This window comes from Schistocerca nitens, chromosome 4 (assembly GCF_023898315.1).
Source record: "Schistocerca nitens isolate TAMUIC-IGC-003100 chromosome 4, iqSchNite1.1, whole genome shotgun sequence".
NCBI classification, from domain to species: Eukaryota; Metazoa; Arthropoda; class Insecta; order Orthoptera; family Acrididae; genus Schistocerca; species Schistocerca nitens.
Genome location: NC_064617.1, coordinates 516,237,148 through 516,261,002, shown reverse-complemented (window position 1 = coordinate 516,261,002; position 23,855 = coordinate 516,237,148). Strand labels below are relative to the sequence as shown.

Here is a 23,855-nt window from a genome sequence, read left to right as displayed (position 1 = left end):
TACTGTGAAGCAGTAGTCAGAATGCTCATTCCCTTACACGGATGTCGACAAGATGATTTTGGGTGAGCACCACATTATTATTATTACAGCTCATTTTTGAGCAATAAATACTTTCTTGAAGATGAGTCAACCCAGAACAGTATACCATATGACATTATTGAATGAACATATGCAGAATATGTTAACTTTGATCCGAAGTGCAGATGTGTCTGAGCTGAGTTGCTTTAGGTGCTATAAAATGTACTTTTTCCAGTTTAAATTCTTGTCAGTATGGACACCAAAGACATGTGAAGTTTTCCTCGCCATGTTGTTAGACTTATTATTGGTGTAGTACCCCTAGATGTGCAGAACTGAATATGTTGTCGTTTTAAAATTGTGGATGAGGCCATTCACAGAAAACCAGCCAATAACACTTTAAGAAACTTGTTTACCATCTCTTCTGTCACTAGTTTCATTTGCAAAAAGAACTAATTGCACTTGTTGTATGTTAGATGGGAGATCGTTTACATATAGGCCTATGAGGAACAATAGTGGACCTAAGGTTGAGTCTTGGGAACACGATTTCTCTCCAGTCAGATTAATGATCATGGACAGCATTGGTTGAATTACTAAGTATAACTTCTGAATTATTTGAGGTGTGATATTATTCATTGGTTGACTGTACCATCAGTCCCAATAAGACTTCAGTTTATCTAGGACAATACTCTAATGGACAAAACTATAGGGAAACATGAAGCAGAAGTCAGAGTACAGAACTGCAGTGAATGCCGGAATTGGGCTATTAGCCATGGACATTGACCGCAGCTAGTCATCGCCCATGCCTGGTCAGCAGCAGCAGTCTTTGACGCAATTCTATGCGTCAGTGTCGTGGGGTCAGCCTTCGAAAAGTCACTTTGGCTTGATTGACTTCTTTATTGTCAACGCGTGCTGTTTGTTTTGCCAGACCCTGGCCATTGCCCTGTTCTAGAGGGTTCACAGTGGTTCATGAATGTAGCCCTTTCACGAATTTAGCATCAATAAAAATCATTTAAACCCTGGCCCTACTAAGTACATCATGTTCAGCATGGTAAGGCCACCCATTAATCCTTCTGTATGACAGTCATCGCTACGAGTCTACTGAAGCTGCCTTGAAGTCTTCACTGTAACTGTGCAACAGCCAAATTGTGATCCATAGACCATCCAGTCTGGACAGCTTGAATAGCACCACTACCCTCCAGCTCTTGACACAGTCTTTGACTCTGGGCAGTGCCATTGCTACACCACTGGGGCACTGCATTCTACAACAAAATACAGGATGTCACTACCTTGCTCCACACTGCAGTTGCAGCTTTGCCGCATGTTGAGTCTGTGTTGTTGCTATCGAGTCGGCACAATGTGTCTGAATTCCTCAGTGTAAGCAACTCGCATCCCTACACCTTTTGCAGTTACCTCACCTGCTGCTCAGGATGGAATATTATATGAAGAAGAAACTGTACTTAAATGACTACTAGCTGTATAGAACAATTAAAGACTTGTTCATGTTCATGAAGGAATCAAGTTGAATGACTGAACAAAGGGCTGTGCATATGTGCACCGCTGGTCTGTGTGCTGTTTCCCCATAGTCTCGCCTGTCTTCCAAACCACCAAAGGAGCTTACCACACCCACAGGAAGACTAGAACCCATCCTGACTGCACATGTTGCACTACTGTTTCCCAACAGGTATCTCTGGTCCACTACATTTTGGCACCCAGTGGGGGTGATTATGTCTGCACCTGTTATAATATAGTCAAACAATGGAAAACCCTGCGTGGAATATAATAATCCTCTTATAATACTGTGGTTCACAAAGTCAAATGCCCGAGATAGCTACACAGAAAATACCAACCGGCACTATTTTATTATGTAATGCTAGTAAAATTTGGTGAGTGAACATGTAAAAGGCATAAGTAGAACAACTCTTCTGAAATCCAAACAATGTTTTGCTGAGAATGTTATTATTGCTCAGGTTGGATACCATTCTCGAATACGTCACTTTCTCAAAAATTTTGGAAAATTTGTCAGCAGTTAAACATGTCAGTAGTTATTGACATCTCTCTTATAATCTTTCTGAAAGAGGGGTTTAACAGTGGCATATTTCAGTCTCTCTGGAAAAATACCTTGAGTTAATGATGTGTTACATGTTTAGGACTAGACAGGCCTTATTGTATAAGAATAAATCTTTAGTACACTATTGCAAACATCATCAAAACCAGATGAATTTTTATTTTTGAGAGTCTGTATAATTTTCTTAATTTTAGAAGGAGAAGTTGGTAGCACATTCATATGATTGAATTTTTTGAGTGTATGCTGTGATTTTTCTCATGAATTGTTTGTCCTTATACTTAATACTGCATTTGAGAAATAATATATATTTGTTACCTGTGGCTCATCAGTTATAGCCATTCAGTTAGTTCAGTAGTGATGTTATACTGTCCTGTGGCTGGTTGTTCTTTCTCTCATTTCACTACATTCCATATAGCCGTAATGTACGTTGTCAGAAGTGTTGATTTCTGACATTGTGGGTATGCTCCTTGATTTTTAAATAACCTTTCTTAGTAACTTTGAATAGGTTTGTGTGTGTGTGTGTGTACAATTATTGCAGTATATCTGTTTATTCTTGCCAACAGATTCATTTCCCTTTTCCTTTCACAAGACACTTTAATCCCTCTAGTGATTAATGAGTCATTGTTTTTTACACAGCTGTTTAGTGTCACTCTGATTTTTAAAATATTGTGATCTATACTATAAAAACGCAGTAAATGAAGCAGGCAAAAGGGAATACAAACGTCTAAAAAATGAGATCGACAGGAAGTGCAAAATGGCTAAGCAGGGATGGTTAGAGGACCAATGTAAGGATGTAGAGGCTTATCTCACTAGGGGTAAGATAGATACTGCCTACAGGAAAATTAAAGATACCTTTGGAGAAAAGAGAGCCACTTGTATGAATATCAAGAGTTCAGATGAAAATCCAGTTCTAAGCAAAGAAGGGAAAGCAGAAAGGTGGAAGGAGTATATAGAGGGTCTATACAAGGGCGATGTACTTGAGGACAATATTATGGAAATGGAAGAGTATGTAGATGAAGATGAAATGGGAGATACGATACTGCGTGAAGATTTTGACAGAGCACTGAAAGAAGTGAGTCAAAACAAGGCTCCGGGAGTAGACAACATTCCATTAGAACTACTGACAGCCTTGGGAGAGCCAGCCCTGGCAAAACTCTACCATCTGGTCAGCAAGATGTACGAGACAGGCGAAATACCCTCAGACTTAAAGAAGAATATGATAATTCCAATCCCAAAGAAAGCAGGTGTTGACAGATGTGAAAATTACCGAACTATCAGTTTAATAAGTAACAGCTGCAAAATACTAACGCGAATTCTTTACAGACGAATGGAAAAACTGATAGAAGCCGACCTCTGGGAAGATCAGTTTGGATTCCGTAGAAATACTGGAACACGTGAGGCAATACTGAGCCTACGACTGATCTTAGAAGAAAGATTAAGGAAAGGCAAACCTACGTTTCTAGCATTTGTAGACTTAGAGAAAGCTTTTGACAATGTTGATTGGAATACTCTCTTTCAAATTCTGGAGGTGGCAGGGGTAAAATACAGGGAGCGAAAGGCTATTTACAATTTGTACAGAAACCACATGGCAGTTATAAGAGTCGAGGGACATGGAAGGGAAGCAGTGGTTGGGAAGGGAGTGAGACAGGGTTGTAGCCTGTCCCCGATGTTATTCAATCTGTATATTGAGCAAGCAGTAAAGGAAACAAAAGAAAAATTCGGAGTAGGCATTAAAGTCCATGGAGAAGAAATAAAAACGTTGAGGTTCGCCGATGACATTGTAATTCTGTCAGAGACAGCAAAGGACTTGGAAGAGCAGCTGAACGGAATGGACAGTGTGTTGACAGGAGTATATAAGATGAACATCAACAAAAGTAAAACGAGGGTAATGGAATGTAGTCAAATTGGGTGATGCTGAGGGAATTAGATTACGAAATGAGACACTTAAAGTAGTAAAGGAGTTTTGCTATTTGGGAAGCAAAATAACTGATGATGGTCGAAGTAGAGAGGATATAAAATGTAGACTGGCAGTGGCAAGGAAAGCGTTTCTGAAGAAGAGAAATTTGTTAACATCGAGTATAGATTTAAGTGTCAGGAAGTCGTTTCTGAAAGTATTTGTATGGAGTGTAGCCATGTATGGAAGTGAAACATGGACAATAAATAGTTTGGACAAGAAGAGAATAGAAGCTTTCGAAATGTGGTGCTACAGAAAAATGCTGAAGATTAGATGGGTAGATCACATAACTAATGAGGAGGTATTGAATAGAATTGGGGAGAAGAGGAGTTTGTGGCACAACTTGACTAGAAGAAGGGACCGGTTGGTAGGACATGTTCTGAGGCATCAAGGGATCACAAATTTAGCATTGGAGGGCAACGTGGAGGGTAAAAATCATAGAGGGAGACCAAGAGATGAATACACTAAGCAGATTCAGAAGGATGTAGGTTGCAGTAAGTACTTGGAGATGAAGAAGCTTGCACAGGATAGAGTAGCATGGAGAGCTGCATCAAACCAGTCTCGGGACTGAAGACAACAACAACAGACTATAAAGAATTTTGTATAAAAAATCTTTCATGTTTAACATTATTAAGATTTTGCAGTTATATAACACAGCATTTTTAAGTTCACCTCTCAATTTTAGATATTTAAAATGCAAAGTGTGTCAGTCTCCTCCCACAGCCTTTAATCTGTATCCACATTCATTAGATTTGTGTAGTCTCAACCAAATTCTTACCTTTAAACATAACTTGGACATGGGGGGAGTGTGAGTGTGTGAGGGTGAGTCTTTGCTTTTTCTTCTGGGGGGAAGGTGGGCCACTATCACTTTAATTTTACAATAGCTCCAAATTAATTTTATTGATCCATACTAATTTAATGTCTCAAGTCGTAAAGTGTGGTATTGGTTTACATTTCTTCAATTAGAACGTTAATGACACTATGAAAACGATTTATTGAGGTTATGAGTTACATCATGAAATCAGTTTTATAGTGTTATGAACTTTGAATAACTTAGTAAAACATTATCCAGTTTCTAAGAGAATTTCTGCGCCAATTCTATTACTTGCCTATTTTTGTAGTGTAGGCCCATATTAATTTACTTTGAAGTGTATAAAACATGCTTTCATCCAGTACTTTAATACACATAAGTAGAACAAATGATTAAAGCTTTTACTAGAAATTTAGAGCACCAAAGGACAATGGCGGTCTCTTTGTTTCAACATCTCACTTATCACTGTTTGGACATCAATCCTCTCTTCTCGATGAATTGTCATGGAGAGTGTATTCAGATATGCCTCTTTGTATTCCTTACAAGGGAACCTCCCCATCGCACCCCCCTCAGATTTAGTTACAAGTTGGCACAGTGGATAGGCCTTGAAAAACTGAATACAGATCAATCGAGAAAACAGGAAGGAGGTCCTTGGTTCGAGTCTTCCCTCAAGTGAAAAATTTACTTTCTTTATTTTCGCAAAGTTAAGATCTGTCCATTCGTTCATTGACTTCTCTGTTCACTGTAATAAGTTTAGTGTCTGTGTTTTGTGACCCCACCGCAAAACCGTGCGATTAGTAGACGAAAGGACGTGCCTCTCCAATGGGAACCGAAAACATTTGAATGCAAGGTCATAGGTCAACCGATTCCTCCACAGGAAAACACGTCTGATATGTTCTATATGACACTGGTGACGGCATGTGCGTCACATGACAGGAATATGTTGTCGACCCATCTAACTTGTACGCTTGGCGAATGGGTAAAAAGATTTTTCTACCTTGCCTGATCTAGATGTTTCGATGTTTGTTTAGGTGTAGCGTCCCCATACTATGGCGCAGTTACCTCGCATCGGACGGACGGACAGATAATAATTGTCTGAAAATAAAAAGCTTCTCACTCGAGGGAAGATCTGAACCAAGGACCTCTCGTTCCGCAGCTACTCACGCTAACCAAGGGACCACGGCGCTCCTGAGCTCACTCTCTCCTTGATGTTGCCTATCTTGTGCATGGACTACTCAGTTCGTATATTTTGCTTATTTTTTTTTTTCATAGTTCCACACAACTTTTTCCTGTTTTCTCGATTGATTTGTGTTCAGTTTTTCAAGGCCTATCCACTGTGCCAACTTATAACTAAATCTGAGCGGGGTGCGATGGGGAGGTTCCCTTGTTAGACACGTTTTGATTATGTTAAGGGTGTAGAAACTGTGCTCATTTGTGGCCGTTGTCGCTTGGGGTAGTCACAAAACATGTAGATAGATTTGATGCTCATAGAAGCTTCCAGTGCATTTTGGGGCAACTGCTCCAGTCATCTCAGACATTGATGAAAGAATTTCAACTTGGCTGTTGTCATTGTTACATCTGTGACTAATGGATCTGAAGCTTAAAATGAATACAGTTTCACAACTTCATCAAAGATACCTATGTTTTCAGTGTTTGATGGTAGAAGACAATAAAAGCTGTTAGGAAGTTCACAAAGTGTCAAGAACCGTCAACATCATAACTGGTATCTTGATTTGCATGATGTGCTTGCTTGGTAAAAATGCATGGTTTTTTGATTTCAACTCCATTGGCCGAAGCTAAGTTCTTGGCTTCTAAGAAATGCTGGCTCAGAATATTGTCAACGTTTTCTCTCATTGCCAGCAGTTCCCTTTTGAGATTCCTGGCAGTGTTGATTAACTCTGCAAACTATATATCTTGTCGCTGAAGTTGATGACAGAGGGATTCACCCAGCACAAACAATTCGGAAAGTATAACGGAGCAGATGACAGAATGTTCATTTGTGATGGCTACTAACAAATTCTTGACTCGTCCTCATAGCCAAAACTACACAACAATGTATTTTGTCTTCTGTGCTGTAAAGATGCTCAGTTCATCTAGTGGGTGTGGTACACTTCAAATTCCTGACTTGAACATCATTTAATGATTCAAGGACATCATTTAATATTTGCCTACGCTTTGGTGGCCCAAAGAAATTAATACCATTTCCAGCATTTCTAGTGAATACCTGATAAGTGGAATGTTGCATGTTTTGGTGACTACCAGATTAAAATTAAGAGCTGCACAATGGGATTATACAGCTAAAGGGTAGTCCTGTTGTATGAACACATGAGACCCAGGGGCTTTTTCAGCCACAGATGCAGTACTGTCATAACCCTATCCTTGTAAAAATGACACATCAAGACCAAATTTTACAAGTTTTCATATAAAGATCCAGCTAATCCATTGCCACTTGTGTCACACTGGAACAAATTGTGTGAAATCTTCACATATCTTGAGATCCAGGGAAATATAATTGGCACAAAGAGAGAGTTACTTTATTCTAGCACCATCAGCAGTTTCATATGCAGGAACCATGAAGCTATTGGCATCATCAGTGTGCTGAAAGCCTTCTCAGGAGTTGGTTTTTGATGAAATCAGTGATCTGATTTCGGATTGGCGCTCTAATATAATTGTCGCATTTACCAGTTACGTCCAAAATTGCACATAGGTTTTCATCACCTTTCGTGGAGTATTTTAGAATGGCTTGAAAGTTACCCATGTTCTTGTCATCTTTTTTGTCAATTTCGATAGGCCTCCTGATGTCCACAGAGAATCACCACTTCGATGATAGTGACTTTATACTTTCTTTTCTTTCCACCTGCTCCACCAAGTCTTGGTCCAGGCAATTTTTTATATCTTTTGTCTTGTTCATGATCATGTGAACAAAATTGTCAGCATTGATGATTACAGCAGCATTATGGCAAGAGTGGCTCCCACAGAAGTTGAAATATGTGAGAGCATGCTTCCACTTTGAAAACCTGAAGGTTACCAGGACTCCAACATTTTTGTGGCTTCCATTACCCAAAATTGTCTCTGTGAAAAGTGCACAGTACGTAGAGAAGGTACCACCCTTTTTTACTCCATCCAATTTAGGGTGAACTTATGATATTGGCTGCTTTGCAAAGTGAGGGGAAATTTATAAGTTGTGTCGCACACAAAATGGATTTGCAAATGTTGTAGCTTCATGGGGTCATCAACTTTTTCATTATATGATAGGAAACAATAACTTACGTCACACTTGCAGCCTGGTGATGGGCTGTCAGAGCTTGATGTGTCAATAAAATGTATTGATTTTGCTTCAGCACCCAACAAAGACAATATTGAATTACCAATACTGGTCCAATTGTTCAAAAACAGCTATGATGGTAGCTGTGGTGGATAATCAATTTTCCTGTGCTGAGAGGACAGTTTCTTCTTCTTGTATTTTGGAGAAGTAGTTCAAAATGTTTCCACATTTTGGTTTTGTGATGCAATGTCTTAGCACACAAAATCAAAAGTTGACTACACTAGCTTCAATAACACTGGATTTCACAACAGTCATAACAACAATTTAACAATTAGTAATGCAAAGAGTCATGTACAAACCAAAACTAGAACATTTCCTGGTCAGCGCATACTCCAACAATGTGTACACCAGCCTCTACAATGCTCATTGTTTTCGTATTCATTAATGTTCATTTATGCATATCTGCATCTATATTTCGTAAATCACCTTGAGGTGCATGGCATAGGATGCGTCCCATGTACCAGTTAGTAGATTTTATTCCTCTTCTAATCACTTATGAAGCATGGAAAGAATGCTTGTTTGAATGCCGGTACTGTAACATGCTGAGATTGAGCTCTTAAACTGTGTGTTTAATTCACTATTGATGTTAAAATGAGATGTGTTATTAAAATAAAACTGAAAATGTGTAATGTTACTATGTAATGGAGCATGTTGTTTAAATAAATAAGCTTTAATGCTTAAAAAAAGAAACCTCCTTTTACTATTAAGCCAGGTTTCACACAAGCATCTAATGTGGTGCCACAGCTTGTGGCTTAGTGTAGTGGCATCGTAAGCTACCATTCACACAGGACACCACAAATTCTATGTAGTTTGCAAAGTTTTCAATATGGTGTCAGTTGAAATCTTAGGGTGGGTATGAATGTTACAGTGAAACTAACCAACAGTTGGCATGTAAATACACTGTTCATCAAGGGTTCTATTTCTGACATTAAAGTGTGTGCTTCTAAACCAGTTTACCATGGGAAATTCAAATATGTAAACAAAATATAATTGGCAGGGATACTTTTTATGTAGAGAGAGAGAGAGAGAGAGAGAGAGAGAGAGAGAGAGAGAGAGAGAGTGTGTGTGTGTGTGTGTGTGTGTGTGTGTGTGTGTGTGTGTGTGTGTGTGCACACGCCGCATCCAGTAGTGACGGAACGTGACACTTTCTTGTTCAACAGCAAGTGGGAAGAATCGGACGTCATTGAGTTATTCCCCGCCACACCCATGTCATTAAGACCACCTGCAATAGCTTTAACTCGAACGGAGACAACCGGTCGCAGCCTTTGCAGTAAACCTTCACACTTCCTAGTGGCAGGTGCATCGAGTTTACAACAGTGGTGTTAGCCGTAATTTGTGTCAGTCTTAACAAGTGGGTTTTTTGGCGGACAAGTAACTGTCAACAAAGTTGAGCTTATAAGTTTCTGTGTTTAAACTGATTTAGCCTGGTGCTGGAGGTAAATTGACTGCTTGTTTTTACATATCAGCATTTCTCTAGTTCTCTAGTATTAATGTAGTACAGGGGTATTACTGAAGAGCTATCTTTAAATTTTCAGAAATGCCACGTCATTGTGGATGCCGATATAAGCCAGACAACTTCTGTTACATCTGTGGGAAGTTCACCTTTGTCAGAAATAGGAAGAAAATTTTGACAATCATAAAGAAAGCATATAAACATTACTTTGGAGTAGAGGTAGGAAACCAAGATAAAGAATTGGCTCCACATTTCTGTTGTGCTACATGTTACTGCAAACTAATTCAGTGGTGGAAAGGTAAAGAAAATGTGGCGTTGTTCATTGTGCCCATGGAGAGAGCTCAAGGACCATGTTACTGATTGTTATTTATGTCTAACAAAAATTCAGGGTTTTACAAACAAAAAATCGAAGAGGCACATTGTTTACCCAGATCTGCCTTCAGCGAGAATGCCAGTGCAGCATTCTGACAGCCTTCCAGTACCTTCAAGAGCTCCAGGTCAAATTCGGAGTGACAGTGAAGTAAGTAGTACTGAAGAAATCACAGATGATGATACTTTATATCACTGCACATCTGAGTCATTGCCACATTTGTTAACACAAGCAGAGTTAAATGATTTAGTACGTGATCTAAGACTAAGTAAACAAAAGGCACAGCTGCTTGGTTCGAGATTAGAAGAGTATAATCTACTTCACCAAAGTACTGAAATCGGGGTGCTCAGGCACACAGAACATGCCTTTATTTCCTATTTTGCAGCTGATGGAGCACTGACATTTTGCATGATGTTGCTGGCATAATGAAAGTGCTGAACTTCACCTATATTTCGCAGAGTGGAGACTTTTCATAGATGCGTCGAAAACAAGTCTCAAGGCTGTTTTGCTCCCTAACAGAAATAAAATACCCTCAGTTTCAGTAGCTTACGCCAGCTTGTCCAAAGAGAATTACAAATTCGTACAAAGGATGCTATATTCATTACAATACAGTGAATACAAATGGAAAATGTGTGCAGATTTCAAAGTAATTGCTATGGTACTGGGAATACAACAAGGCTACACAAAGTATGCCTGTTTTCTTTGCGAGTGGGATAGTCAAGACAGAAATTATCACTATGTGAAAAAGAATAGTGTAGGTGATGATGGAAAGTGGGTGAAAAGAATGTACAACGTGAAAGTCTGGTAGCTCCTGAACATATACTACTTCCACTGCTTGACATCAAACTTGGTCTAATGAAACAACTCGTAAAGGCCATGGATTCAACAGGCAGTAGGTTTGCATATCTAGCTACCAGATTCCCCCATCTTTCAGCTGCAAAAATAAAGGAAGCTGTGTTTGTGGGCTCACAAATCAAGGAGCTGCGGAAAGATGCAAATTTTAAGCACATTTAACTGACAAAAAAAAAAAAAAAAAAAAAAAAAGACAGCGTGTGACTGTTTCAAGATGGTGTCAGAAAACTTCCTCAGGAGAAGAGAAGCTACTAACTACAAAGCAATGGTGAATGTCGTGATCAGAGCATATCAAGATCTGGGGTGCAATATGTCTTTGAAGGTACATATGATGGACTGTCAACTAGACTACTTTACAGAGAGTTGTAGTGACGTATCAGATGAACATGGCGAAAGATTCCATAAAGACATTTCTACCACAGAAAGGCAATATGAAAGGAAGTGGGTACCTTCTATGTTAGCAGATTATTGCTGGAATATCATTCAAGGGAAGAAAGATTCACAATACAAGTGAACAAAGTGATGTGCAATACAATACAGTGGCTAATTTTTTTGTCAATTTTCTGTAATTTCTCATGTCAAATAAATACTTCAAATCGTATACACAAAGGTTACTGTGTAATATGTTAGATCTCAACCTCCATTACTGTGATGAACTTATGACATCATAAAAACGTGAATTTGTTTATTGAATTTCACCTCAGGTTTGCTGCACTATATCAGAAACAGAAAAGAGAAATAAAATTGCGATTACTCATAAACTATTCCTGACAAAAGCTAGATACAGTTTTGAATTCAGCACTTGAAGTACAACTAGGACCACAATGTATTTTTTTAGGAATAGAAAAAAAAAATAGATTTAAAAAGAAAAAGTGAAATAGCGGCAGACATGCCACTCTTCCAGGATTTTAGAATCTTATTATATTGGTTGATAGTCATTTCAAATAACTAATTGCTAGTTTAACCACTACCGCATCACACTCTGGAACCGTTTCCTGAATATAATCCACAATTTACACAATGCTTGGTCTCACAGATTACGAAGTTTATACGACTGCTTTTTTGGTTGCGTATATTAAGTTTTTTTATTCATTCACAAATCTTTTAAGACTGTGGATGTGTCATTAGTTTGCAACTATTGACCCCCCCCCCCCCCCTCCACACACACACACACACACACACACACACACACACACTCTCTCTCTCTCTCTCTCTCTCTCTCTCTCTCTCTCTCTCTCTCTCTCTCTCTCTCTCTCTACTGCAGGAAATCAAATGTCTTGTAGTTCTAAAGGTTGTAAAAATGTACCTGCCGACCATTGTTTTCACTTAAAATAGCTGAAACTGAATAGTGTACAGCAGCAAATACACCATGACAACTGTGACAGAATGGTCATGTTCCAAAATAGCACAGTCACTATAGCCATTAACAAAATGATGGGTATTTCATCATCAGCCTGACATATAAACCTATAACTAATGTAAAAACTTTTTTTTTTACCAAATAATTTCCTTAAAATCATGTGAGAGAGGTTGTAGGGTAACCAAAATGAGTGCAGTGTTGTGAGAATGACAGAAACCAGTGTACTGGAAGACTGGCTCAGTAGACTTGCTGACTGTGGCCTGTCGCAAAGTCCGCACACGTGTTTCTGGCTGTCAGCCCAGAGAACTGTGAATACTGTCTGAAGGTCAGACTTCCACAGACGCACATGCAGGGACTGCAGGTATCCAAGAATCCGGCGGAAATATCCGTGTCGCTATCAGGAAGACCTCCTTGTGTGTGACCAGCTAATGTGGAGATAGGTTGTAACTTGAACCAGAGCCCTTGCACCTCGTTAGGTTTTCTGCAACAGCAGGGGTATTCTCCTTTGATGCGATTGCTGTTTGTCCCCTCAACTTGTGTTTCGACTTGCCTTCGAATGTGTATCAGCTTTTGCTTGCTGCAGAAGCATTGTCAGCAGACAACTTCTATCCTCAGTCCTGTGGTAGCTCTTATAGTGTTTGGGTTGTGGATAGTGGTGAAACCAGGCAAAGGGAAACTCGGTGCTGAATGACTGAATGACCTGCAGTTTGAGGGCATAAAGGTCAAAAAGACATCAGAGCTCCAGTCGCATTGCACACCATGCAAAAACCCTTTCATTGTCAGCAACATGGGGGAGATTGCCCTCATCAGGTATGTGGAAGGACCTAAGCACTCCAAGGTAGTTGTGGCAGTCAGGAAGAAAGCAGATATTTGTATTTTTCGCCAGTCCTCTGTAAGTGAAGTGCTACAATCATTAAGTGACACATACACTCTTAGTGGTTGCCTGTGTAACACAATACTTAGGATCAGTGAGTGTGAAAAAAGTTAAAGGAAAGAAAAAGCAGCACTCCAGAACTGGTATTTGAAACCAGGACTGACCTTTAGCGACAAGTTTTGAGTAAGTTTGTCATCTCTCATTGCCATATATTTGTGTAGCACCTCACGGTCTAAGGTTAATGTAAACTAACTCTATTGTGTTTTTATTCTTACTCAGTGTTCTGTACGCCCTCGTTCACCCTAATGGGTTTTATTTTCAATGATTGCATTGTTTTTACTTCTCCATTTTGGTGACATGTTAGGCCATTAGAATGACGTTACAATAATGCTTTAAAACATAAGTGATAAGAACAGTAATGTCAGGGAAGCTGGGAACCTTGCCAACAAGGGGTGCTCCAAAGTAATTGCGAGGCATTGACATTCTCAGTGTATCCTGACAAGATTTAATGTAACACCTACATTTTACTTTTATAATGTCGAGTTTTAGTGTTCCTTATGGAAACTTGCAATTGGTTTTGCAGTGAAGAGGGAGGAACAGCAAGGTACCGGTAAGCTTTGCTGCTCCAGTTTCCCAACGTTTTTGTTCTTTTCGCTCCCTCTTTAGATGAGGGTGTTGATTTCATTAATTCCTTCCTCACCACATGTGTGTGCTGAAACAGGACATACCCTTCTGTTGATGAACACTGTTCTTCCCTGATAATATCAAAGTGGTGATGTTATTTGCTTTTTGGAATATTTGATTGTGAAATACCTTGAAGGCCATTTGCTGCCTGCTAATATATATATGGGCAGGTCACACCCTTTCTGAGGGACTTCCAATGTGTGACTCCCATGGCAGCTATCCTTTACAGTGCTTTTTCTTTTATTCATGCTTATGTGCTGTCTATAGTAGTTACGCCTGATGTACTGTCTGCCATAAAATAGGTTTGTGGTAAAAACCTTGATGATAAAACTATCCTTCTTCCTGTCAAAGAAATTAACTTAGATAATTCTGTATGGTCTGAACTGAGAAAGGTCAAAGAGCCAGCCAAAGATATAATAACTTTCAGGATAGAGTGCAGGGACTTATGATCAAAATGTCCTTCCAAAGTCAGCTTTTAAGTCTAGCATTTATAGATACACAAGCTTTTGTAATCCAGCCTTGATAAATAGCAGCCCAAGAACTAGCAAGAGTAGAATCTCAGATGCCTTACAGAAATTTTTTTCACAGAATTAGATGAGTGCTAAGGACTGTGATAAAGTTGAGAAAGCATTCACGCAGCTTTTTGGTAAGTAAGAATTTTTAGATCTCTGCACAAGTTCAAGAGTTGCAAGACAGGAATCAGTCACTTTTGGAGAGACTTGGCTTGCTAAACCACCTGTCATCCTTTGTACAGCTTTCTTCTTTTGAGCTGTGGTCAAGCCTTTGTAGAGCAAGGTTTTTCCACTAATAAAGAGTGTATGATAGTCAACCAAGAAACCAAGTCATTGGTAGCCATGGCATACAACAGTCTGAAATCGGCCAGCAGTTTCTTCAAGATTGTTAAGAAGAGAATGACTGTGGAATGGTGACAGAGATTTACGTGGCAAGGCTTCAAAGCAGAAGCAACGTGAAGAAGATCAAGAAGTCAAAAGAGCTAGACGGAAGAGGTCCATTGTCCAGGAAGTTAATGAATTGAAGGCAAAAAAGTCATGGATACAGACTGAGAGATCCAGTGAACTGACTGTGAGGGATGTGATCTCTTCACCAATTCCAGAGTTTTGACTGTTTTTCATTGATCGATTTTAATTGTTTGTTTGACTTTTTATTGTTTTACAAAGCACTAAGTATTATTTGGCAGAGAAAATATCACTGTATGTACCTCATTACTGTTGTTCTTATTCTTGAAACTTTGTTATACAGTATATTCCTTTTGTGTTTCTTGTCCAATGTGATGCATTATCTTGCCTGGAAAGTTTATAAATCCTGTATGGGAGGATGAAAAAACTTGCCTTTAATTCGAAGGTAGAGTTAACTCATTAATAAACACAGAAATTCTTTATCTAAAATTGGCTTTTATTTACGCATCTTACCTGTTACTTACCCTTCAGACCATAAATCTTGTAAGGGAGAATATAATTTGCTGGTAATTCAAAATTAGAGTTAATAACATGTTCAGACATACAGAAGTCCTTACATTTTTTGTCATTTTAGCTTTTTACTTAATCTTCAGATCTCAAAATTTGTAAGAGAAAAATGCTAAAACTATGTCTGGAAATTGGGGACTTGTCTGGGCATTTCACTTTGGTGAAACTTCTGGCAACCCTGTTATACTTTCAAGTATAATTGACCACATGAAAAGTGTGATTACATATGAACCCACATGAAAGCATTCAAAGCAAACCAAAAGGCATGCTGGCCCATTTTCAGGTGTTGATTGTCAGTTCTCACTTATGGGAAAATTGTTGCTGTGCTCCAGAGATTAGAGGACTGGCACTTAGAGAGAACTCTACGGTATTTCATGTTGCAAAATGTGTGTAACAAAATTGTTAAAGAGAGCAAGAAAGTCCCATGTTCACAATCCCTGGTTCTGATTAATAATACCAATATTTCGACAAACAAATTTGGGAATTCTTTAGGACAGGTCATTCTAGACGTGAATTCTGACACGACTGAAGAGATTAGTTATTCTATAGGATTTCCTGAACAAGCTACACTTTTTAAACCACACTATTCTCTGGTACTGCAATGTCATGTACTCCCATAAATGGGGTAACTAGAAATGCCGTAAAGGCTGAATTTTAAAAAAGTTGAGCAGAAACTGCCAAGATAGAGATGAGCTTATGGATTATTAAATTTCTTGAAGCTAATCTGTCAAAGTTTCAAGAGTGGGGTTACCATCTGTGCAGCTATGAAGCAATTAGTGTGCTGAACAGTTTTGTGTCATCAGGACATATAACACAACTTCTGTCAGAAATATCTTGTAGTGAATTTGGGCATATCTTGGGCATGCTGTCAACACTCCTCAAATCTAGGCACAAATGTTCCACAAAATGTAATAGGAAAAATTTGAAAGAGGATGTGTACAGCACAAATTAACTACAGAGTCTTCTTCAGTGCAGCCAACTGTTTGTGTTCATTGTGCACCATCTCATACAAAAAACTGTGATGTAGCAAATCGTGTGTAATTTCTGTATTTCTAGAGACCGTTTGAAGACACCACTCATAGCCATACTATCTTTCTATCATCACATCACATCACATCACCTTACATAGAAAACAAGTTGGCTGAAGAGGCAGAAAGAAAGAAAGAAAGAAAGAAAGAAAGAAATGGGACTTTTGACATCCTCTGTATGGTCATCATCCATCTTTGGTCATAATTGTGTTCACATATTAGCCTCTTAACAAGGATAGTGACTAAGGAATGTAACAGGGTGCACAGGTTCAGATTCTGAAAAGTTTTTGTACAATCCTTACTTCATTATTAATGCACTGTCTGTGGTTTAGGGAGACTATTATACATCAGAATTGTATATGTTATGTTTTATGCAAGGATTATATTGTGAATAGACAATTTTTAAGAGAAACTGTATGTTCAACCACTGTGCTGCTTGGGCTAATACTAACATAATTCAATAAACTGTGTATGCTCTAATTCGTGCTGGATGGTGAGCACCTTAGAGATTTGGCCAATCTCAGCTGGATACAGGATAGGCGAACATGGGGTTCCTGAAATGCAGTTGTTGAATGCTACCAGTCCTTTATGAATAAGTTCTGGGTGTGCTTCGGCAACCACTGTGTGCTGCTGTGAAACATTGTATATCCAAATGCACAGATTTCTTGGCTTTGACCTCCCTGAACAAACTTTTTCTTTAAATCCTCGACTTGTAGGTGTGCTTCATGCTGATAAGGTGCACAATTGCTGGTAGTATTAAATCATTCAATTGTCTGAAAAGGTGTTGTATGCTTCAGGGTTCTAATGGATACAGAGACAACCGAATCAAAATCAGTGTGTGTAGTGAAAAGAGTCATAAAAGTGAAAAATATAATGAAGGAACTCGGTGGCCAGGTAAGGAGAACTGGCACCTTCACTTAACATTCAGCACACTGCCACCACCAATGACCTATATTTCCTAGCAGAAGATTCAAATAGCATCATTATGGTGCTGTCGTTGATGACTTGGGAGTCCAATGCGAGAGCCAACTTTGTGCCCGCAGGTGGGGCAAGCATATATCATCCTGAAAGAGGAGTTCATCATAAATGCTTGTCTCCACACTTGTTTCACAGATAACTTGTTGAGCCACGTGCTTCGTGGAACTTGCTGTCATCCTTCATGAGTTTTCTCCAACTGCTGTGTGGTCTTCAGTGAGCTGCTTGATTGCCACAGTCAGTGTTAAATGCATTCATACCATACTTGTTGAAGTCTTTAAAGCACAATGCAGGTCTTCCAGGTAGTCTCTTGGTAAGTGCTACTTCATTAAGTAGTGAGTATTGGGGAAGACGGGAGAGGTCCACATAATATAAGTGTCTTAACCACTGCAGGCAGTGTTCCTGGATAGTGGTAGTGATACTCAGGAGCTTTGGAGGAATTATGACAATCTCATTTGTCACATGGTCCCTTCATGTTATGTGTAGAATATTTTGTAAGTGCCACAAATCAAAGGTATTAAGCTTACGTTCTTGTTTAGCATATGGTGTCCAGGCCTCAGCACCATACAACAGGGTGGTTAGCACACATGCTTGATAAGTGAGTATTTTTGTGGTCACCTAAAGGTACTGGATGTCCCATTCTCTCATGCAGAACTTCTGAAAAGTATTTGCCACTTTCACAATATTCACATTTATTTCGTCATCTAGAGAGAAATCTTTCCACACTAATGAGACAGGAGCAAAATTTGTTGACTACACAACAAGGAGCCATCCTATTCTTATGGCAGGTGTTCCCATGTATTCTTGCACAATAATCAGTCTTCTTCATATTCACAGATGTAGATAAGCCTTTAGAACAATAAACATTTGAAGGTTGTCATGAGTATGTGCAAAGAATGCTGAATCATCAGTGAATAAAGGTTGCTTATACGTAAATCCTCATGATAGCACTTGGATATAAGTGATGAGATGGTGTAAAGTTACCAGTTTGTTTCGCCCAAAGGAAGTTTGGAAAGTAAGGAAATGAATATACCGAACAAGTTAGGTGCCAGTACACAACCTAGACGAAATCCTCTTTGCGTAACAAATGGATTTGATGGGCTTCTTCCATACGGTCGTGAAAAGCCCTGATCAGCAGGAGTTTCACTAGTGAAGTGTGCAGTCCATCCATGCCGATTGTGTCAAATTCCTTATTTAAATTGAAGAAAGCAATGAACTGTGGGGCCTTCAGCTTGCGGCACTTTTTCTCAGTTTTTGGAATGTGAATATCATTTCAATAGGTTATTGCTAAGCTTGAAACCCCCATTGAGACACAGGGCACGCATGCTCATCAAGGACCTCCAGTCGCACAGCACCACATGGGCAAAAACTTTACTGGTGATACTCAGCAGTGAAATAAAACACTGGCAATTGCAGTCATGGTGATTGCTTTTACCTTTGTATAGAGTGACGATGTTGGCATTGTGCATGCCCTGTGACACAGTACACTCAGCCCAACATTTCAATAAAAGGTTACAGAGCTCTGGGAGGAGCAGCATCAGTGTGAGAAGTTGATTTTGGCTGTTGCCTACAAGAACATTTCCCCACATTTAAGCTATGCAAACAGCTCTCTGAATCTCCTCCTTGGTGAGCATGGTGACCATCTTATGGTCAGTTCACAATTGAGAAATTTCTCCTACTGTTTTTGGGCTGATAGTAGCCACATTTGAGTAGAGATTGGAGTAGTGTTCCACCTATTGTTGCAATCAGAGAGACTCCTATGTAGTGACAAACTTTACTCAGAACCTCTTGAAAAGAAGTCATTGTCTACTGTTGCCTATGCATCAGTCACACCAGATTTGCCCCTGGATTCATCCTGTTATAAGTGTATCCTTCCCAGTGTACCCACAGAGCATCCCTTCTAGTCTTTCACATCCTTGAAGAGTAAATTACTCTAGATGATGTGTGTCTTCAGTTAAAGCTAGATATATCATTACCTTAGATACTAGGCAACAACATACCAGTTGCAAACTGCATTTTACATTTTTACAAGAAAGTAGGCTTTATAACAAAATCTAATGCCAACTCCTGTGTCAGTACAGGGGCAAGCACAGAGGTTGTCTTTGGTAGCAATTCTAGACCTGGGTACCACTGGCTGTGCTCTGTCTCTTAACCGATATGATGAATTTTACCTCTGTCAGAGTATTAAGACAACTCCTCAAAGTACTTTATGTGTGATGTCAGAGGGGGAGGGGTGATGCACTTTTTAACATAGGTGCTGCTCCCAGGGGATCTGCAGCTGTGATGGTTTTCATGCTGGTATACCATTCTCTCTCTCTCTCTCTCTCTCTCTCTCTCTCTCTCTCTCACTATCTATCTATCTATCTATCTCTATTTCTATCTATCTATCCATCTCCACACCAATTTTCACAGTATTTTTAGATATCTTGTTCCTCTTTTCTAATCCTATCTTGTGTGACATATTACTGATATTAACTAGAAGTATCAAGCAACCAAATTATTATTATTATTATTATTATTATTATTATTATTATTTTTCTTTTTTTTTTGGGGGGGGGGGGCATTCTCTCTTGCTTTATTTCTCTTTCCCAGATCCATGAGAACTGAAGGAATGATAACAAGTTAGGTGCCAGTACACAACCTAGACGAAATCCTCTTTGCGTAACAAATGGATTTGATGGGCTTCTTCCATACGGTTGTGAAAAGCCCTGATCAGCAGGAGTTTCACTAGTGAAGTGTGCAGTCCATCCATGCCGATTGTGTCAAATTCCTTATTTAAATTGAAGAATTCCTTAAATTGGAATCTCTATTTTCATAATAATAATAATCTTCAACAACAACAAAAAAAACAATTATCATGTATCACAACGGGAAGTGGAGGCAGTGCCTTAATTTTCTGCTACTCTAGCCATGCTTCTTCGACAGTGACACACAATTTGGAAAAGCAGTTCCCAGTTGTCATAAGTTTAGGTTGCATAAATGTCATCTCTTTGACTGTGCCTTTGTTTAGGTTTCATAAATTCTTCCTCATTCTCTGCCTCAGGTGATACTTAGGCCCTTACCATTTTCCAAGAAACTTTTAGTTGCATGCACACTTTCCATGCACTCTAGTTGAGGTGTGGTGTAACATGTTGTTCCACCTCTTCCTCACAATCAGTTGGAATATGTTCATCTAAAAACATTGTTTAGATAGTTAGCATGTAGAGAACTTTCCACTGTGTGTTTGCTGATTTGATGAATGTACAGAGTCGGAGCGAGATACAAAAGCACAGAATGTCACCAAGATGTGACAGCGATTGGGTGTCTCCACCTACTGTGAACGGGTCAGTTATGGTTTGGTGTTGGAGCTTGGTGATGTTTTGGAAGGCAGAAACAAGAGGTTCTGCCTATGATGATAACGCCCAGAAACAGTTGAAAGAAGCTGAAGAAAATTATTGTTTTCTTCTATTCTGTTCAGTGGTTTGGTTTGGAGATGTTCTGATTAATAAGAGATCTGTTCTTACAGTGTTGTAATTCTTACATAATAGCAGCAAAGTACAGAGCAGTTATGTCATTTCGTATCTTGAATACTACAAAGCTCTCTTCCCTTCCTCAACCCGCTGCAGATGGTGAAGATGTCAGACAACAAGAGTTGTTGGGACTGCATAGCATGTCTACTGCCTCAAGAGAATTCTGGAAAGATGACAGTATAAGACAGTAGTTAAGATAGAAACATCAGCAGTGGCATCACAGTGGTAGATAGTTTGGAAGGTAACACATTTTTTATTTGGTCAGTACAGCTATGAATGGCACTGTTGCAAGCCAGAGGTGGCAGCAAACCTTTTAACTGGTGAGAGTCACTTAACCAGAATTAAGTTGACCTGCATCTGTTCATCATCTGATCTGCCATCAGGGATGAGACTCATCAGGAATGTCAAATGGTTGTGTACCCCTTCAGTAGTTAACCCAGTGTGTTGAGACATCAGACATGGCGTCTAAGGTTGCATCATTTTGGGTACATAAATTACAGTACATGGTGAAGAAAGCTCAATGCTTGACTGTCATCAGACTCGCTGAGATGTGTTAGAGCGTGTAGCCTCATCTGCAACAAAATGTTCATTACTGGCACTGGTTGGTATCCAGGCTGTAAGTATGCATAACAGCACAGCTCGCAGCACCTGTACAGAGATGTCATTACTTGTCAAAATATTATGCATAAAATGGAATAAACACCCACAGCGTACCATTAACGAATCACACTGAGAAAACCTTAGAGTTAACAATGTTCAATGTTGGTGCAAGGAGCTTATTTGGAAAGCAGGTGGGATATATCAGTTGCAGACCCCCTACATCCAGTATGCTAACTACAGCATGTGAAAGCATTGCCCTGTCTGCCATGCATACATGATTTTTAGGAGGTGCGTGTGTTGCTAGTGCCATCCACATAGTTCTTAGAGTAATTTGTGATGCCAGTGTCTATCGTGTGGAGCCACAGCTCTGCTCATTGAGCACTTAACCTTATTGCTCACCATCTATTCCCAAATGAGAATCAAGAAGTTTGGTAAACAAGGGTGTAGCATGCATCATCCACCAGAGCCATTTACCAAAGTCCTTATAATCAAGGGTAAATCGTATTGTCCTTCACACCTAAGAAAGAAATGCAGCACTTGTAAGATCATAATAGGATGACTCTTTGTTTCACAGGATATTGTGAATTGTGGTTTATTAGTCTCATAACATACATAATCTAAATCATTTGATTCAGGTACAGGAGACACGTCAAAATTTTTATCATATACATGCAAGACCTGATTTTAACAAATGGTACCATAACAATAATACAATATAAAAATACACATACAATAAAAAACTAACAATTAATTACAACAGCTGATCTTAACAAATGGTGTCATAATAATAATACAATTTTGTTACACTTACAATAAAAGACAAACAATTAATTACCCCTTGCTCAAATTATCATGTCATCCTCTATGAATTCTTCTACTGAATAGTAGCATTTCTCCCACAGAATCTGCTGTAGCCTTATTTTTAGACTCTCTGGCGTCATATTAAATATATTTTCCCCATTAACTTGTTATATATAGTCATCCCCATATACTGTGGAGTTTGTGCATATAATTTCAAATGCTGTGTGGGTAACATAAAATTATTTTTATTTCTTGTGTTGTATGTGTGGTTAAAATGATTTTCCTCAAATAATTTTTGTCTGCTGTGTACAAAGATTATAATTTCATAAATGTATATGGAGGGAACTGTTAGGATTTGCAGGTTCCGAAATAATGGGCGACAAGATTCTGTTTGTTGTGTACTACATGTGTATCTTATAATTTTCTTTTGCAGTTTCAGTATTCGAGATACACTACTTGATTTTCCCAGAAAATGATACCATACCTAATAACAGATTCAAAATAACTATGATATGCTATTTTTTGTGTACTCATGTCAGTAGAGTTTGCTGGTATTTGCATTGCAAATGCAAAGCTGCTTAGTTTATTTGATAGGAACTCAATATGTGTACTCCAGTTTAAGTTGTTGTCCACATTTAGTTCTAGGAATTTGGCTGTGTTAACTTCTTCCATAGGATGATTGGGATGATGAATTTTAAGATCCACACATTTCAAATGTTTGGTTTTGAAATGTACCATATTGGTTTTTGCAATGTTCAGTTTTAAGCCATTTAACTGGAACCAGTGTTCTAGAGAACCCATTGTGCTTTCAATGGAACTATGAATTTTTTCTGCATCATCTTCAATTAAAACAGAAGTGTCGTCCGCAAACAGAACTGACGGGGAATTTATATTTATGGGCGAGTCATTTACATAGAATAGGAATAGGATTGGCCCCAAAATGGAGCCTTGAGGCACACCTTGTGATACTGTACTCCATGTAGAATAATAATTCACTGCATTTGATGTGACACTTACCCTTTGCTTTCTGTTGTGCAAGTATGATGTGAGCCATTTCAGAGCTTTGTCCTTAATCCCATATTTGTTTAATTTGTAGATAAGCAAGTCATGGGTCACAGAGTCAAATGCTTTTGAAAGATCGCAGAAGATACCTGCGACTTTACTCCTGTGATCCAATGATTTGCATATCTTTTCAATAAAGTTATTTACCGCACCCAGTGAGTTTTTTCCTTGTTGGAATCCAAATTGGTTACTTACAATAATATCATTTTTTACGATAAAAATTGTGATCTGATTTGCAGCTACTTTCTCTAACACTTTTGACAGGATTGGGAGTATAGAAATAGGGTGATAGTTTCCCATATCTTCCCTCGACCCTTTCTTGAACAGAGGTCTCACTTCGGCATATTTTAACACATCAGCAAAGCACCCCTGTTCAAAAGATTGGTTGATTATTTTAGCTAGTGGGGGTGCTATTATGTCATATACTGCTTTAATCACTTTACTTGGTGTCCCATCCCACCCAGCAGAAAAATTTTATTTTTTAATGACAATATAACATTTTTCACATCCTTTAATGTGACTTTTTTAAAATCTGTGAGATACTCAGCTTCTTTGTCGAGTCCAAAGGCATTTACTTTACTCTAATATCCTGCTGCATCAACTTCTGACTTTGCTACATTTATGAAGAAT

General features: G+C 38.9%; 1 protein-coding gene across 2 annotated transcripts in view; it reads left to right on the top strand.

Moving 5' to 3' along the window:
- The window catches only part of LOC126251918 (N-acetylneuraminate 9-O-acetyltransferase), a 270,156-nt gene that overhangs the window by 2,556 nt on the left and 243,745 nt on the right, over positions 1-23,855 (top strand). The window lies entirely within an intron of this gene.